Source organism: Giraffa tippelskirchi, chromosome X (genome assembly GCF_054371585.1).
Source record: "Giraffa tippelskirchi isolate mGirTip1 chromosome X, T2T-mGirTip1v1.2.pri, whole genome shotgun sequence".
NCBI classification, from domain to species: Eukaryota; Metazoa; Chordata; class Mammalia; order Artiodactyla; family Giraffidae; genus Giraffa; species Giraffa tippelskirchi.
In genome coordinates, this window is record NC_137289.1 from 1,585,798 (window position 1) to 1,592,466 (window position 6,669).

Sequence of the window (6,669 nt, forward strand, 5' to 3'; positions counted from 1 at the left end):
GCGGAAGGGTCCTTCCCTAGAGCCTCCAGATGGGAGGAAATCCATTTCTGTTGACCCACTTTGTGGTCCTCTGTTGCCACAGCCCAAGGAAACTCACACAAAGGGGTGTGGGAGGGAGCAGTTAAGCCCCACCTCACCATCTGCTACAGAGACAGTAGAGAAGACTGATGTGGCTTCCGATGACTACCTGGGCCCCTCACAAGTTCTGCCAGTGAAGGGAAGAAGGCCTGAGGGGTGCATAAGCTTTACCCCAGAGCATTGGGAAACAAAAGAGATAAAAAGACTTCAGATGATGTAGTCAGATCCAAGAAGGTCAGGCAGCTTCTTAAAGCCTCCCAGCATGTGGATCCCAGCCCAAATGGGCCAGGGCTGTTAGCTCCTGGTGCTTAGAAAGGGAAATTCTCGACAGTTTGGTCATCCTTGCCAGGCGCCGCTCTCCTGTATGCCTCTCTAGCCCCAGCCATTTGATCTTTCTACCAGACCCTGTCAATGTCAATGCCAGCAGAGCCCTTCCTGTGTTTGTGATCGCCAAGGCTCAGGGAACACACCTATTGCTGTCTCCGCCCTCCACCTGGACAGGGAAGTAACGCAGCCCAGATTTTCCTTACATGTGTGCCCACCGTCATTTGACCAAGTCTGTCTCCAAAGGTCTAAATCCCCAGGGAGAATCTGATGGGATGAATCTTCATTATGAACACACAGCCCTCTGAAACAGGAAGCCACCTTTGGTCAAATCAGCGGCAGGGTGGGGGAGTTCAGTGTCTGTACACGTTCCTAGGGAAGCTGTGTGGGAGGTTGGCAGTGACCAGCATGCCAACCCAGGGGCCCAAGGACACCCATTTGGCAGGGTCAGTCTCAGCACATCTGAGCCCACGACCTCAGGTGTTACACTTTGTGCACCACCCCCATACACCCAGACAGGGACTCAGAAAAAAGGGCGTCATCACCCACCGTTTTCAGAGGTCAGCCAGAGATCTTATCTTTGCTATTCGTTCACTGGGCAAGGAAATAAAGCCCTCAACTCTCTTGGCAGGCAGTCAATAGAGATGGTCTAAATTGCTAGATGAAGGAATAGCTGGGAAAAAGCCAGTTGTCTGGTGATGCGCAGGCAAGTGTCTGAAGAGCTACAGTTACGTTGAAGGCCATTGAAATAGTGACAAAGTGTATCTAGACTGGAAAAGGGAAAAATAAAACTGCCTCTGTGCGCAGATAACACAAGCTTATATAGAGAAAATCCCAAGGAACACACGCGCACACACTACTTAGAACTGATAAATCCCAAGGAACACACACACACACACACTACTTAGAACTGATAAATAGTCCATCCAAGTTGCAGAATACAAGAGCAGTATACAAAACTCTATTATATTTCTACACAATACCTATGAGCAATCAAAAATGAAATTAAGACTTCTGTTTCTAAGAGCATCAGTTGAATAAAATACCCAGCAATAAATATAACAAAAGAAGGGGAAAACTTGTGCAACAACATACTACTGAAAGATACTAAAGAAGATCTAAATAGAAAGACATCTTGTGTTCATATATTAAAAGGTTTTAATTGTTTAAATAGTTCAGTTCAGTCGCTCAGTCGTGTCCGACTCTTTGCGACCCCATGAATCGCAGCACGCCAGGCCTCTCTGTCCATCACCAACTCCTGGAGTCCACCCAAACCCATGTCCATCGAGTCGGTGATGCCATCCAATCATCTCATCCTCTGTCGTCCCCTTCTCCTCCCGCCCCCAATCCTAACCAGCATTAGGGTCTTCTCCAATGAGTCAACCCTTCGCATGAGGTGCCCAAAGTACTGGAGTTTCAGCTTCAACATCAGACCTTCCAATGAACACCCAGGATTGATCTCTTTTAGGATGGATTGATTGGATCTCCTTGCAGTCCAAGGGACTCTCAAGAGTCTTCTCCAACACCACAGTTCAAAAGCATCGATTCTTCGGCGCTCAGCTTTCTTCACCGTCCAACTCTCACATCCATACATGACCACTGGAAAAACCATAGCCTTGACTAGACGGACTTTTGTTGGCAAAGTAATGTCTCTGCTTTTAAATATGCTATCTAGGTTGGCCATAACCTTCCTTCCAAGGAGTAAGCGTCTTTTAATTTCATGGCTGCAGTCACCATCAGCAGTGATTCTGGAGCCCAAAAAAATAAAGTCTGACACTGTTTCCACTGTTTCCCCATCTATTTCCCATGGAGTGATGGGACCAGATGCCATGATCTTAGTTTTCTGAACGTTGAGCTTTAAGCCAACTTTTTCACTCTCCTCCTTCACCTTCATCAAGAGGCTCTTTAGTTCTTCACTTTCTGCCATAAGGGTGGTGTCATCCGCATATCTGAGGTTATTGATATTTCTCCCGGCAATCTTGATTCCAGCTTCTGTTTCTTCCAGCCCAGCGTTTCTCATGATGTACTCTGCATATAAGTTAAATAAGCAGGGTGACAATATACAGCCTTGACATACTCCTTTTCCTATTTGGAACCAGTCTGTTGTTCCATGTCCAGTTCTAACTGTTGCTTCCTGACCTGCATACAGGTTTCTCAAGAGACAGGTCAGATGGTCTGGTATTCCCATCTCTTTCAGAATTTTCCACAGTTTATTGTGATCCACACAGTCAAAGGCTTTGGCATAGTCAATAAAGCAGAAATAGATGTTTTTCTGGAACTCTCTTGCTTTTTCGATGATCCAGCGGATATTGGCAATTTGATCTCTGGTTCCTCTGCCTTTTCTAAAACCAGCTTGAACATCTGGAAGTTCACGGTTCACGTATTGCTGAAGCCTGGCTTGGAGAATATTGAGCATTAGTTTACTAGCATGTGAGATGAGTGCAATTGTGCGGTAGTTTGAGCATTCTTTGGCATTGCCTTTTTTGGGGATTGGAACGAAGACTGACCTCTTCCAGTCCTGTGGCCACTGTTGAGTTTTCCAAATTTGCTGGCATATCGAGTTTAAATAGTAATATTCTTCAAATTTGTCTACAAATTCAATGCAATCACTATCTAAATTCCAGTTGGCTTTTTGGCAGAAATTGACAAACTCATCTTAAAAGTCATACCGAAATGCAAAGGACCCAGACTAGCCAACACAATCTTGAAAAAGAACAAAGCTGAAGGACACACACTTCCTGATTTTAAAACTTACCACAAAGCTACAGGAATCAAGACTATGTAGAACTGACACAAAGATGGAAATACAGATCCACAAAATAGAAAGAAACCCATACTGCTTTGGTTAGCTGATTGTCAACAAGAGTGATAAGACATTCAATGAGGAAAGAATAGTGTCTTCAACAAGTGGTGCTGGGACAACAGGATAGTAGCCACGTGCAAAAGAATGAAGTTGGACCCCTTCCCCACACCCTATAGAAAAATCAACTCAAAATGGATCATAAACCTAAATGTATTGTAACAGCTGAAACTATAAAACTTTTATAAAAATAGACATAAATATTCATGAACTTGGATAAGTTCATGGTTTCCTACATATGATACCAATAAATAACATGAGTAGATACACTGTCAGTTCAGTTCAGTTCAGTTTCTCAGTCGCGTCTGACTGTTTGCAACCCCATGCAATGCAGTACTCCAGGCTTCCCTGTCCATCACCAACTCCTGGAGCTTCCTCAAACCCATGTCCACCAAGTCGGTGATGCCATCCAGCCATCTCATCCTCTGTCATCCCCTTCTCCGCCTGCCTTCAATCTTTCCCTGCATCAGGGTCTTTTCCTGTGAGTCAGTTCTTTGCATCTGGTGGCCAAAATATTGGAGTTTCAGCTTCAGCGTCAGTCCTTCCAATGAATATTCAGGACTGATTTCCTTTAGGATGGTCTGGTTGGATCTCCTTGCAGTCCAAGGGACTCTCAAGAGTCTTCTCCAACACCACAGTTCAAAAGCATCACTTCTTCGGTGCTCAGTCTTCTTTATGTTCCAACTCTCACAACCATACATGACTACCGGAAAAACCATAGCTTTGACTAGACGGACCTAGACGGACCTTTGTTGGTAAAGTAATGTCTCTGCTTTTAATATGCTGTCTAGGTTGGTCATAGCTTTTCTTCCAAGGAGCAAGCATCTTTTAATTTCATGAGTGCAGTCACCATCTGCAGATTTTCAAGCTCCAAAATCACAGATATATTGTACTTCATCAAAAGTAAACAGTTCTGAGCAGGGCAACGTGGCAGGGCTTCCCGAGCTCCGACTGGCCGCCCAGCGCCGGGGAAAAAAAAAAAAAAAGATTCATGGCTGCCAGGGGCTGGAGGGAGGGGGACTGAGGAATGACCACTCGGTGAGTGCGTGCTTCCTTTTGCGAGTGATGAAAACGTTCTGGCCTAAGAAGAGTGGTGATGTTTGCTCAACCACGTGGTGATGGTGGTGAAGATTCTAAAAGCATTGAACTGTACATTTAAATGAGTCAATTAGTATGTAAGTGATATTTCAGTAAAGCTCTATTTTTTAAAAATGAAAGCCAGAAGGGAACCCTTAAATTGTTTCTGCCCAGGGGCAGCTCTGTCTGGAAGGCAAAGTGAAGACCCCCAACCCTCATCTCAGAAATAATTGACTCCTGCGCTGTGGTTATGTAAGATGTCACCATGGAGGAAGCTAGGAGAAAGGCACGCAGGACTCCCCTGTACTGTCTTTTGAACTTCCTGTGAATCTATAACAATTTCAAAATAAAAACAAAAGATGTCTGATGGGACTGGGCTCTTAACTCGAGGCTCTGTGTCCAACTTCATTCAGGTTGTTGGCAGAATCCATTTCCTTGAGGCTGAAGGACCGAGTTCCCTGCTTCCTTGACTCGTGGTCCCTTCATCTTTAAGCTGGCGAGTGGAGTCCTTCTCATTATCTTTTAATCTTTCTGATTCCCCTGTGGCCTCAGCCAGCAAAGCTCTGCTTGTTAAGGGCTCCTGTGATGACACTGCCCAGCCAATAATCAAGGCTAATTTCCCTATGTTCAGGTCAATTGGTTAATAGCGTTAATTACATCTGCAAAGTCGCCTCAGCTGTGCAGCATAACATATTCATGGGTGTGACATCAGAGGACCAAGGACACGAGAGTCAAAATTCTGCCTATCACAGTGGGTTATTTAAAATCTATCTGGGTGGGTGGGGGGTCCAGGAAGGGGAACACATGTAAACCCATGGCTGATTCATGTCAATGTATGGCAGAAACTATTACAATATTGTAAAGTAGTTAGCCCCCAACTAAAATAAAAAAAAAATAATAAAAAAAATAAATGCACAATGAAGGAAGATTTTTAAAGTATTAAAAAAATAAAAAAATAAAAATAAAAATAAAATAAAATCTATCTGGGATGTAAACCCCCAGGAGGGTGAGGGTTAGGCGTTAGCTGTTAGGGAGGAGAAGGGAAGCCATAAGAGTTGTCCCCAGTTTGGAAAAGCCTCGACAGCCATGAGGGGGGCTGCAGTCACCCAAGGAGAGGGGACAGGTCACCCAAGGAGTGGGGGGCAGGTGGTGGGTGGAAAGAATGCCCTGGGGGAGGCCAGCTGCGGATGCTCTCAGAAGTTCTCCCACCCCAACCTTAGCCTGCAGCTTTCTCCTTTGACGTAGCATCCGAGGACCAGTTTCCTATCTCCTTGATTTCCAAAGATGGTCTCCTTAAGTCAAGGCTAGAAGGAATCCCAGTGAGTTGGGGACCAGCCTGCTGCCCTGAGCCCAGTGTGCTGGCCACAGCCTGCCACCAGGGGGCAGAGTCGACTACATCAAAGACCACATAGCTGTAGAGTGTGGGTGTGTGTGTCTAAGTGTGTGTACAGGCGTGTTGGGGGCATGCTCGTTGCTGGGTTGAGTCTCTTCTCCCACCATGTCAGAGCCTCCTCTGTGCTGCCACGGTGGCTGAAAGGCTCCTCTCCTGGACACAGGCTCTCAGAACAGGAAGAGCTCATGCAATCTGGTTGCTACCCTAGTCAACACCCAAAGCACCCATCTCCCCCATTCAGGCAAAAGAAGGGATCCGACTGGGTGCTACAGTTTGAGTCTTGTGGCAGCACAAACAGCCCTCTTTGGGGCCAGGCGTTGGGTCTCCTTCGGAGAGAGAAGGGAGCAGGCCACTTAACCAGCCCCCACAAACTCAGGTCCACCACCCTCCAAGCCAGATCTCGACAACTGAAATTCACATCAAAATACAGAACTAGTGAATAACTGGGCTCAGGTCCCAGAAATAGGCTGCCCTTTCTACAGGGTGACGGGAAGATCCTCCCTGCTTCCTGTTGCCATGGTTTCCACTCTGCTACCAAGCAGCGGGCGCGGTGGAAGCCATTTCCCGCAACGGGATGCTGGTGCTGGCTGGGTGTGCAGCTGTGGTGGCCAAAAGCAAGCGAGATGGTGAAAAAAAAAAAAAAAACATAGTCCCAGAGATCTCTCCCCAGGGCCAGAGAGTAAACCTCAGGGCATTATACACTCCTTGAGCACACAGATCAAGAGGTCTTGTAAAAAGACTACCCAGAAAAAAATCCAAATGCTGGAGCCAACATATGCTTGGGCAGAAGGCACCGCTGGTTTGGGCCCTGGGCATGGGTTCTTGGCACAGAGGAGCCCATTTCTCTTTCAGCCAGAACACAGTGAGTGGGAGGGACGTCTTGGGTGTCCACAGCCTGCAAGCTCAATAGACTCTGGGGTCCCACCCTTCTGCACCC